We start from the raw sequence: 12,879 nt of genomic DNA on the forward strand, positions 1-12,879 counted from the left end.
GCAGGTGTGATGGAGCTCCTTGTATCCACCACTTGGGGTATTCTTGATGTTCATTCAAACAAAATATGAATTATATTAATTAAACACATATTGTTCACTGTCCCTAGCCTTGATGTGGCTCTCTTGTGGACTTTAGTTCTAAAATTATATCCTTCTCTATTGTAAATGAACATAAATTTGATTTCGACTTTATTTACTAAGAATTATCTTGAAATTAGCAGCAGGCTATAGAAGGGCTATAGTGGGCTGAGCAAATCTATACTGATATGCATAATATTGTATGATCACATGCATAATACTGCGTGGGGGTTATTTAATATTTGGAAGCCTGTCTGCTCTCTATTTGTCTTCAATGTTCCCTTTTCAGTGAGTTTCTTCAAATTTCACCTTTATCCTATTTAAAAAAGACTGGTCTTGAGGTAACTGCAAACCAGATTACAGCTCTGTCTGCAAATGTACAATAGTGGCGATAAATGTACACAGAATGCCATACTGGTAAGTTTGTTCCAGATATACATTATCATTGTGGTTATGATGTCTGCTAAAAACAGCTCTCCCTTTGTGAGATGCCCCAAAGTTTAATTGTAGCACTGTCTGGAATTGATGTGAGTATAGGAAATCAGTATATCTCAATTCCTAACAGCACCTGCCATAAAATGAAAGAAAAAGTGTCAGAACAATAGAGACAATAGCTTTTAAATCTCCTCTCATTGTATATTCATAAGAGACAGTACATCAGAACAATAGACCATAGTTTTATATCTTCTCTCAGTATGTATGTGTGTGTATATATATATATATATATATATATATATATATATATATATATAGTATTGCAGATCAAATTCATCAATTATTGATTTGTAGACAAAACTTTGTACTCACAAAAACATTCCAGAACTTATAAGTAAGATGATAAAAGGAGCCAGGCCTATATTTTTTTATATCCTTGACACAGTTTTTAAGTCTGTTTGAACACCAACATTTTTGGAGGAAAGCAAGGACATTAAAAACAAACAAACAACAATTGCAGGCTATTTCGTACAAGAAATGCTTTATTAAGCAAAAGGGTTTTCTTTTAAACAGGTGCTATAGCACAGGAAGGTGTAACAAAGGTGTCAGCACTATCTGGAGCTACAGTGTGAGGGAATCTACACAGCGTACTGAAGGCGCACGCAAGCGCCTCAGTGCGCCCCCAAAACGATGGTGTAGAACCTGCCTGAAGAGACGCAGGAAGAGGCGGAGGAGGAGGAGGAGGCTGGGAAATCCGGCCGCGTCCTTGCCGCCGCCCACCTCCCCGCTGGCCTCCTGCTGCCCCCAGCCAAAGCCCCCCGAAGCGCAGCGAGGAGACCCGGGCCGGGCCGCCTCCCTCCCTCCCTCCACCTAGCAGCAGCAGCAGGAGCTCCGCCGGTCCGCGCCAAGCAGCCCCTTCTCCGCCGCTGCGGCTCTGCTTACCTTACTTACCAGCAGGAAGCCGGCCGCTGCCGCCGCCGCCGCCCACCTCCCCGCCACCGCCCACCTCCCCGCCGGCCTCCTGCTAGTAAGTAAGGTAAGCAGAGCCGCGGCAGCGGCGGAGAAGGGGCTGCTTGGCGCGGATCGGCCCGGTGGAGCTGCTGTGCTGCTGCTAGGTAGAGGGAGGGAAGGAGAGGCGGCCCGGCCCAGGTCTCCTCGCTGCGCTTCGGGGGGCTTTGGATGGGGGCAGCAGGAGGCCGGTGGGGAGGTGGGCGGCGGCGGCAGCAAGGACGTGGCCGGATTCCCCAGCCGCCGCCTCCTCCTCCACCTCTTCCTGCGTCTCTTCAGGCAGGTTCTACACAATCGTTTTGGGGGCGCACTGAAGGTGCTTGCGTGCGCCTTCAGTACGCTGTGTAGATTCCCTCCGTGTGTATGGATTATGTGTTGGCTGAAAGCAGCCTTGAATTAAATAATGGATTTACAGTGCATACCAGGGCCACTCCTGCAATGCAGCAGCCTGAAGTAATCTGCTTCAAGCAACACCATGATGGGGGAATAGATGAAGGAAGGGACTGATGTCTGAACGATGTAGTAAGAATTTTTTAAAAGTGTTGGCTTTAGCAAGAGGAGGGAATACCATTTGGGCTCAGCTTCAGGCAGCAAAATGTCTTGGGATGGCACTGATACATACATTCCAGCTGTCTCTATCCCTCAAGGGTAGCCCCTTTTTGTGCTTCCTATCCCTGATAAATCATTGCTCCTATTTTTACAGCTGAACTGGTTACTGGTCTGTTTCCAAACCCGATTCATAGTGCTAATTTTGACCTGTAAGCCTTTGAAGGAATACTTTCATCCATACCAGCCTGCCCTCACTTTAAAATCAGAACAAGAGGGCCTTCTCATTTGGCCGCCCATGAGAGCAGAAGGCGGGAGACCACTGTGAGAGAGCCTTCTTTGCAGTGGCTAGGGTGACCATATGGAAAGGAGGACAGGGCTCCTGTATCTTTAACAGTTGCATAGAAAAGGGAATTTCTATGCAATATATATGGAGAACCTGGTGAAATTTCCTCTTCATCACAACAGTTAAAGCTGCAGGTGCTCTGCCCTCTTTTAAATCTGGTCACTCTAGTATAGCTCCTGCAGCTTTAACTGTTGTGATGAAGAGGGAATTTCACCAGGTTCTCCATATATACAAATGACACCTGCTGAAATTCCATGTTCTATTCAGCTATTAAAGATACAGGAGCCCTGTCCTCCTTTTCATATGGTCACCCTATATATGCATGCAGCACCTGGTGAAATTCCCTCTTCATCACAACAGTTAAAGCTGCAGGAGCCCTGCCCTCTTGACCGGATACGAACAACTGAGGAACAGGAGTTACCCGCCAAGAGTGATCCACCAGAATTTTAACAGAGCTAACAATAAAACACAAGTTGATCTTCTGAGAGGACAAAAAAACCCTCTTTGATTGGATCAACTGCAGTTTAACATTCAATTATGTCACTTACCATCTACAAGGGAGCATAAGAAAACACGTATGTCCTACAACACATTCTTGGTTGTTAGGAGAGGCCTCTGGTTTCTTTCAGAAGAACCATAAATATTTGAGATATTCTGCTGGTCTAGAACCACCACATCTAGAACCACCACATCTAGAACCACCACATCTAGAACCACCACATTCAAAAATCCATCCGATAATGCAGCCTACATTTTAAGACATTTCTCTACTTGCAGCAGAGTTTATGTTATTCATGCCATCCAATGTAAGTGTCCAAAAATTTATGTGGGAAAAACCATCAGACCCCTTAAAAATGAATAGGGGAACACGTGTGTAATATTAAAAACAACAGACCAAGAGCTCCTCTTCTATCCCACTTTGGGGCGGGGGGCGCCTTTTAACAGATGTTAAGTTTTGGACACTGGAAAAACTGAACTACAAGGATAAGAAGCAGCTGCTGAAAAAAGAAATTGAGTGGATTTTGAAATGAAAGACACTGTCTTCACAGGGGCTTAAATGAGGAGCTGGAATTTTTACCACTCCTATAATTACCTTGAAGTTTTGAAACATTCCCTGATGCCTGCAGCTCTGTCCAGATATGAGAAGACCTCGATGGAATTGCCCTGTTATGATAACACCTGTAAGAAACTCAAAGAAAAAACTTGTCTAATTGTATGTAAAGTACATTGCCTTCAGTACATCCCATCTAGTCGCCATCATAAGACAATTTCTGCAGACATTATAACAAATATATAATATTTAAACTGTTTTATATTATTAAATGGATGCACAGGTGTCATGTGAAATGTGCCTTAAAAACTTTTTATGTGTTTTACTGAAATTATGATATTGTTTACATGTATGCACAGGCTGTGCTTGCAGTGTACTCTTATAACCATAAAAGGTTTTAAATTCTGTGTTGTCTCATTCTTGTTTTTTATATGTACTTTTACAGCCCCCTGAAAAAGGCCTAAAAAAACAAGAGGTCGAAATCCCTCAGGCTTTTGTATAATAAACCTTTCTATAGCATCATGAGACTTCTCTTCCTTTTTGTGGACATCTTGGCTCCCACATGGCTGAACTAGTCTAGATACATATTCCATCACTATAGCTTGCCTTTGCTAAACTCCAAGCCAACAGATCAGATATCATACCAAAATTACATACTCATAAAAGCATCCCACTTTAGGAAAGTACCTGTGGGGAATTTTTTCTATTCCTGTAGAATGCTTTTCTTTAGTGTCGAACGACGTAACACTGCAGCCATGTGTCATGTCGGCCCAAGGGCCTTTTCCATATCGCAAAACTCCCTTGGGAGATGGTTCTTTGCGGCTCAGAAGAGACAGAGAAGGAAGGAGTTCTTAACCCTTCCAAGCCAGCCGCTTTTCCTTAGAACTCCCTTCCCCAGGTACTTGTTTGCAAAGTAAATGCAGGACCGGAACACTGCTGGCGAACATAAATGCAGCAGGTTAGGTGTTCAGGGGAAAGTGGCTGGCAGAAGAAGGGTTAAGTACTACCTTCTTTCACAACTTTGCTGCCCTTTCGAAGAGGTTTTCAGAGAAGAGAGGGAGCAGAATAAAATGCGGAAATAACAAAAATGCAAAGCCAGTGTGGTGTAGTGGCTAAGGCATTGGACTGGGAGTCGGGAGATCTGGATTCTAGTCCCCACTCGGCCATGGAAACCCACTGGGTGACTTTGGGCCAGTCACAGATTCTCAGCCCAACCTGCCTCACAGGGCTGTTATTGTGAGGATAACATGGAGAGGAGGAGGATTATGTACGCTACCTTGGGTTCCTTGGAGGAAAAAAGGCAGAAAATAAATGTAATAAATAAATAAATAAAATAAAAGGAGAAGAAATAGTCAAAGCCTGCATGCATATGGAACATGATGGATATTTATCGCATAGCAACATAGGAAGCTGCCTTGTACTGAGCCTAGTATTGTCAACACTGACTGAAAGTAGCTCTCCAAGGCTTCAGGCAGGATTCTTTCCTAGCTCTACCTGGAGAAGTCAGGAACTGAACCTGGGACCTTCTCTATGCACAGCAGATGCGCTACCATTGAGCTCCAGCCCCTCCACCACCCTAGGATCTTAAGAAGCTGTTAAGCATTCTTGAGATTTTCATGCTGACTTCAAGAGTCATTTTAATTTGAAAGAACCAATGAGGAGGATTCAATGAAGACAAAGAACGTATTTGTCTGCATTATTGGCTTAAATATCTAAAGGCTGAATCCCAGACTTAGCTCCACCCGTTTATTTCACACAAAAATGACAGATTGTAGGGCTGGAAAAGAAAGTCATCTCAGACTTATACAGGTGTTGTAATAGTGCCTTTACAATCACATGGTTGTGAACCCACAGTTTAGTTGGAAGTGGACACATTAAACATTATCAAAGAGGAACAGGGTTGCTGCCTGTATGCATCTACACATTTCGTCTACATCATAAGTCCGCTGTGTTATTTTGCACATGGCCTTTCAACCACACAGCCAATCATTTCCCCCTTCTTGAACAAAGCTGATTAAGAGCTAGTAACTCTGATTGGTTGGATTTAAGGTAGCATTTTGTTTCAACTGGTATAAATGTTGGTGCCTCTGTTTGCTTCACTTAAAAGCAGGAAAGGAAGGGCGGGTTGACAGGTTTAAAGCAGAGTTTCAAACAGCAGTCCCTTAAAATAAAGCAGAGATTTTTAGATGACATAACATTTCTTGGGTAGTTCTCTTGCTTTAGATCACAATGTGTCCTTTATCTCAGGATTCTCTACGAAGATCTTAAATTTAACCTTTTTGTTTTTGAACTGCTTATACTGTATTTCGTAATTGTGTTTCTTAACCTGTTGGATGTTTTTTGTGGTTTTAATTTTTGTGAACCGCCCAGAGAGCTTTGGCTATTGGGCAGTATAAAAATGTAATAAATAAATAAATAAATAAATAAACCACTACCTCACGCAATTAGGAAGCAATACTTCTATTAATGCTTCCAAAAATAGCATTTGCCTTTTTTGCTGCCACATCACACTGTTGGCTCATATTCAGCTTGTGATCAAAAACAATGTCAAGATCCTCTGTTTTACTATTGATGAGCCAAGTATCCACCATATTGTAATAGCATTAATTTTCTATTTCATAAATGTAGAAATTGGCATTTATCCCTATTAAATTACATTCAGTTGTGTTCAGCACAGAAATATATACTATCAAGATCACTTTGAGGTTTGTTTCTGTCTTCCAGGGTATCAGCTATTTATTTATTTATTACATTTTTATACCGCCCAATAGCTGAAGTTCTCTGGGCGGTTCACAAAAATTTAAAAACCATGAGGAACATAAAAACAACCAACAAATTTAAAACACACATACGAAATACAGTATAAAAAGCACAACCAGAATAAAACCACACAGCAAAAATTAATATAGGTTAAAATATAAGATTAAAACAGCAAAGTTTAAATTTAAGTTAAATTAGGTGTTAAAATATTGAGAAAATAAAAAGGTTTTCAGCTGGCGACGGAAAGAAAACAATGTAGGTGCCAAGAGACCCTCTCTGGGGAGCTCGTTCCACAACCAGGGTGCCACAGCAGAGAAAGCCCTCCTCCTAGTAGCCCATCCAATTTTGAGTCATCTGCACATATGATATGTGTTCCCTGCACCTCCTTGTCAAAAACATTAATAAAAATGTTGAAGAGCAATAAGGCCAGTACTGAGCCCTGCGGTAATCTACTTGTTACCTCCCCACAGTTTGAAAAGGATTTCTTGCTGACAAATCCACGTATGCTTCTAGTAATCACTGCATTGTTTTCTAGGTGCTTACAGATTGACTTCTTTATAATCTGCTCCAGAAAATTTAACGCTAGTTTGTGTAAAAATTAAGATTAAAAAATACTGAATCAGTAAGGAACTATAATTTAAAATCAGTCATCAAATTTAAATTTTTCTAACATTTATTTCACAGACACTGGAATAACAACTCTCCAGCTACTAGAATGGCAATGATAAGGAACAGGAAGAGGAGGCTTGCTGGAAACGAGATAGCGGAAAGAATTATACGTCATTGTAGCCGAGAAAATGAAAAAAATATTTCAATTTTGCACTCTGAGTCAGCAGCATTTGAAAGCTATGTTGAGCGTTCTGTTAGTAACGAAGAGAAATTACGAAAAGATAGGATGGAACTCGTACAGTCAGTTAAGGAAATAGCTTCATTAATTAGAGTTATGGATGACAGAATGCCAGACTTTAATAAGCAGTCTGCGACCATCCCCATAGAATTAAATTACAATGTAGTTTTGGAGGAGTCTGCAGGTGATGTGGTTGAAACCCTTGCTTGTAATAGTAGCCCAGGAAACAATGCGATGGCTGTTGATCAGTCTCAAACTCCTAATAGAAAGGCTTCTACAGTATTCTCCCCTTAAGTAAGGAGTATGAATATGTGCTGATTCTGCTGAAGTGATTATGTATACAGTAATGACAGGTTTAGTTGTGTCATTACTTACATACCTTACCAATATATTCTTTTGTTTGCTTGTTGTGTCGTATAGTGTTTTTCTCAATGGTAAATATGGCTTACATAGGTATTATGAAAGGTTAAACATATATTCTATCCAACATTACTAATGCTGTTAAAATTGGAAATAAACCTGTTTAGTAACTATTCCTTGAGAATACTAGACAAAGTGATGTCAAAGATGTACAAGTAGAGTGAACATTTCATAGAACTTAAGAGTGCTTTACCATATGTTATTGCTATATAATTTTACAATGCTTTGGTTTACGAATGTGTGCATAATTATCGATGATCATTCTATCCTATAAATAAAGCATTCACTGTTCAAAAGGAATCCATGTTTTTTTTCAATTTAAGGTTTAATTAATGTTGTATAAAGCAAAATACATTTCCGTTAGAAAATAAAAGACAATTAAGACCAAAAATATTGAAGTAAAGTTATGTATTTATTATATTTTAATTTTGCTTCATTGATTTTCTAAAAATATTCCTACGTAACTTTTTAAAATAACATACATCTGAAGTTACCATTTGTTAATTAGGAATAACACACCCAACAACAGTATTTATTAAATCGGGGAAAACAAATATGTTATTTAATTTTTTTACTAAGAAATTGCAAAATAACAGTTGTTGCTGTTTGGGTAGGAATAAGTAACAGACGATTACGTTATTTCATATCTTTTTTTTTTCTTACCAGTCAAAAAATGCACAATAGATCCAATATGGATTTATAGATGTTCTCCAGGGACACACTATAGCTCTTAAGTATGTCTAGAATTTCTTGCCATTGTAAAATAATCAATGCTTTCACATAATGAAAGGGATTTAAAAAAAATGTTTGGCTAGTGTAAGTTTTGACACTTTCTAAGCATAGATTATTAACTATAAATAGCCAACTATAGCCATAAAGCAGCCTTCCTCAACCAGGGGCACTCCAGATGTGTTGGACTGCACCTCCCAGAATGCCCCAGCTGGGAGTTGTAGTCCAACACATCTGGAGCGCTCCAGGTTGAGGAAGGCTGCCATAAAGTATGCCCAGGTTAGAAACCAAGTTGGTATGTGCAGGAAATTAAATAATGTCTAGTTGTATCTGAAATTAAGATAATTAATTCAACTATGTTATGCATAAAGGAAATATTAGAGATGGGTAGGAAATTGGCCAGAAAAACAGTTTTCTTCTTAAACCAGAACCAAATGACTTTAAGCTTCATTTTTATTTCAGAAATGCATAAGATATCCATCTGTATTCAACTACCATATAGAGCTGTTAACAAAGAACATATTAACAAAAAGATCAAAGCAGCCACTTTGATCTTATATTGCAATAAAATGTAGTGCAATAAACAGCACAAAGGATAAGATCATAACAATGAGATAAAAACTTAACACAGCCTAACCAAAGATTTATAGCTTTCGTGGTATGGAATATGGCTTGAAAAGTGCTGGGTTTCCCCCCCTATTATCCAAAGAATGGGTCGTGGTGGTGAGAAGATGAGTCCTATGAAGTGTTCCCAAACTGAACAAAAATTATAATCTAAAGTTCAATACTCTCTTAGCATTCTAGCAACTTTGGGTCACATTTATATCCCTATTGAATCCATAAGCCCGAGTGCAAGCCAGAGTACAAATGAAACAGGCACCCACGACCTCGCAAGTCAGAATGTTCTCCTGGAAGCAGTGCTGGGGCCATAGTTCACTGTTTCTGCATCTTCCATGGTTTCATCATCATCAGATACCTTCTCTTCCTCTTCCTGTGCCTCCTCTCTACCCTCTGGGTTGCCCTATTACTACATGAAGTCAAGAGGGGGGGAATGTAAGAAGCATTGAATTGTTTTGAAACAGTAGCACCACAACGTGCTATAGACATTGCTGTTGTGACACAGAGGGACTCAAATTTTAATTTTCAATCTTTGCTGCATGATCTTTGAAATCCATTCTTGAACTACTGGTGTCAAGAGAGGTCAAAATAACAATTCTGGTATTTCATGTACAAACTCCTCCATTGAAAACCTTCATGTCTTGCTTAGACAATGGCCTGTCTAGCTTTGCTCAAGTTTCCCAGAGATGCTAATCTGAAGTAGTTACACTTGCAGAAAGGGTGAGGCAAAGTCAAGACCAATGACTGCAGCTTATTCAGGAAGAGCTGTTGTTTCAGCAACATTACAGACATTTTCTGAGGCTTTATGAAGGTTGGCTGATTTGGGCCTTCTCTCTCAAGAACTGTCTGTCTGTGTCATTGGCAGGTTGCATGATGTGTGTATGTGTGTGTCCTTTGAGTCTGAAAAATCCAGTAAAGCCACATCCTGTTGCCTGGACCATCCTAGGTGACAGATGTTGAAATGCTGGATGATTTCCTTCTCCACCTTTGAGCCCTCCTCTGATCCAGAGGGCAGCATCAAGACCAGAAAACATTACAGAGAGGTTAACTGCATAAATACAACATTTCCATCACTTACATCCAATGACAGGCACCTGAATTACTGCTGTAACTGGCTCAGGTGGCAATGGTGTTTGTTTTGTAAACCAAGGCAGGGATGGGTGACGTGGTTCCCTATGGATGTTGTACTGCCACTGCTGTACCCCATGATGATTGACAAAGCTGAGGGATGGGTGATGGTTTTTGGAATCCAACAGAATCAGAGTGGTCTATAACTGAAATAGTGGTGGGAATCAGATTTCTATGTAGCGGCAAATTCACACATTGCAGTCCTATAGATGTGTATGTGTGCTAATGACTGATGTATTAAAAAGTGATTCAAGACTATCAGACTACGCTATCGTTGATATCCAGTACTTACATGTTGGTCTTTTGACATGCCAGCTTGCCTTATCAGCTGACAGCCACAGTTGATGCATTCTCCTGAAGAATGGCCGTCTGTACTGCATGGGCGGCTTCCCATTAATGGTTTCCATAGCCTGAAAGTCAGCGTTAACGTGTTTGAATTTAGATTTTGTTTGGTCTGCAAATTGGAGAAAACCCTAATTAATAACATACTATGCAATCCTGCATAAATTAGCTGTGCTGTGGCACACTTTTCATTAGGTAGGGCACTGTTTCCCATTTGCTGATAAAGTTCAGAAGTATCTCAACCTCTTCCTTTTGCTAATGTGTTTGTCTATGTAGAGGCGTCTTGCCGGGGTCCAAACTCCACAAGTGAGAAAGCGGGCCTCCATCCAATAGCCCTTAAATGTAACCTTGCAAAAGAGCTCTGCCTATTGCAGGCTGTATGTCTAGTAGTGGAATCAGAAGTGAAGACTTAAACTCCTTATGACTTATGAAAATTCTGCTCTACCTCCCTTGCCGGGCAGCTTCCTTTGCTATGACAACAGCAACTCCTCCAGCTGCACAGTGAATGTGAAGTGTCTGAATCATATAATTTTTATACTATTCCATCAAGGTCCATGATCAATATTCTTTCATAGCACGGAAGCATACTTAATTGGTTCAGAATTAAGGTTTTTGTCCAGTATTCGTTTAAGCATTCAATGCTGCCCCCACAACAATGTTGGAACCTGCATTAGCCATGAGCTTTCTGGGGAACCTGACATTGCAGTATAGCATACATATATAAGGAACAGGTTGCAGAAGAGCTGCTCTTGCAAAAAGAAAATATTGGGAATCATCCAAGGTTTATCTACAATTGCTGCACATGTAGCCACAGATTCAGGACTTCTCCACATGGGGCTTATATTGTGTGATCAAGATTGGTTATTCACGGAAGTTTGCAGGTCCTTTACATGATGTTGTCAACCTCCAGGGCTCATCCTGGAGGTTGTCCTTTATCCCGTCTTTGTAAAGTGTGGGGAAAGTCTTGATCTCCCCCCCCCCCCAGGAAGCTCTGTGAAGTGCTTTACTTGCTGGGTGTCCTTTCATAATGGTGCTATAACAGCAGCAACATTTAGTGGCTGTAAAATGAAACATACATAATTTGACAAGAAATAAAATCCTGGGGGAGGGGGAGAGCATGTAGCAGCCTATATAAAGGAGCCGATCTTAATCCCGCAAAGAATCCAGAAGCAGAACCCCTGGTTAGGATGCAGTATTTTTAGCTTTGTGTGGTAAAGCCTATAACGGCTGCAGCCATGCAGGAACTGCTGTGGGTGGAACACAACTTCCCCTGCCTCCAAAGAGGTGTCTAAAAAAGCTGAGTCCAGCACTGGTTTTCAGAGGACAAAAGGACTTTTGAAGTGGCGAACAGAACATAGCATGTAACAAGGGGAAAAACCGGCATAGAAGTGTGGACAGTCCATTTCAATCCCACTTGCTTATTTACAATGCTTGAGCTACAACTGCAGTGCTAGCAACCTTCCATCTGGAAGCAACCAAAGCCTCCTGTAAAACAACGTGAAATTTCAGTAATGAGCACTGCCAAGTAACAATTTCTTTTTCTTTTCTTTTTTGCATTTGTACAGATTTTGGGTGGAGGAAACAAATAAATTTGAAGCAGCAAGGAGATTAAATCACCAACTCACTTCCACTTCTAGTTCCATTAAGTCCTAAGAACAAAGCTCTTTATAATAAGGATTCCTTGATAGTGGACAAATTGATGAAAATGTTACTTTGTTTGAAAGTTCTAATTTTTGTTTCAAAAAGTTTGAGGACTGGGTGGGAATTTTATCAAATAAGGCACAGAACTATTGGCACTTAAACTAACAATAAACAGGTAAGAAATATGCTAAACTACAGATCTATACTAAAAAAAATATGAGAGAGATTATTGTAACGTAAGAGGTTTAGGATCACTCATTAAAGTGATGAAAAGTATGGGACATAATTAAAATGCCAGATCCAGACATATTTTTGCTACAAGAAGCAAACCGCAGAAAAAAATTACAGATACATTTACTGTCAGTGATTAGGAGATATATATTCTGTTCAGGGAATTCTAAATCAAGGGGCATGGTAAAAGCTTTTGCAAATCATTTTGATTTTACTGCATATATTTTTAAGGGACCCAAGGGAACATAATTTTTTATACAGGAGATGAAATAATCACAATTTGTTTTTTATATATAGCCCATTTCAAACACAATAGAAATTTAAAGAAAGAATTATCTTAGGATGGGGTGGTGAGAACCAGAACCTAATCAGATATAAATTAAATAAAACTGGACCATAGAAATATCTTATATAAGAATACAGTAATGTAAGGCTTATTGTTTGAGATCTACCAGACTGATTTTGCTCATTTTTGTTTTAAACTGAAGCTTAAGCAGTGTAGACGTGCAGAAAATGTTAAAAGTTTGAAAACGTTCAAAGCTTTATCTTTAATAGCAATTAATTTCCACTGCACCAAACAGACAGGGCCTCTGCCAACAGGATAACAGACAGCCCTGCTCAGCCAATCAGTGTGGTGTGAAGGCAGGCCCATGCACAGCTGTGCAGTTAGGCAGTCGCGCCAGCAGAGTGGGGGAGGGG

The sequence above is a fragment of the Elgaria multicarinata genome, chromosome 9, assembly GCF_023053635.1.
Source record: "Elgaria multicarinata webbii isolate HBS135686 ecotype San Diego chromosome 9, rElgMul1.1.pri, whole genome shotgun sequence".
Lineage (NCBI taxonomy): Eukaryota > Metazoa > Chordata > Lepidosauria > Squamata > Anguidae > Elgaria > Elgaria multicarinata.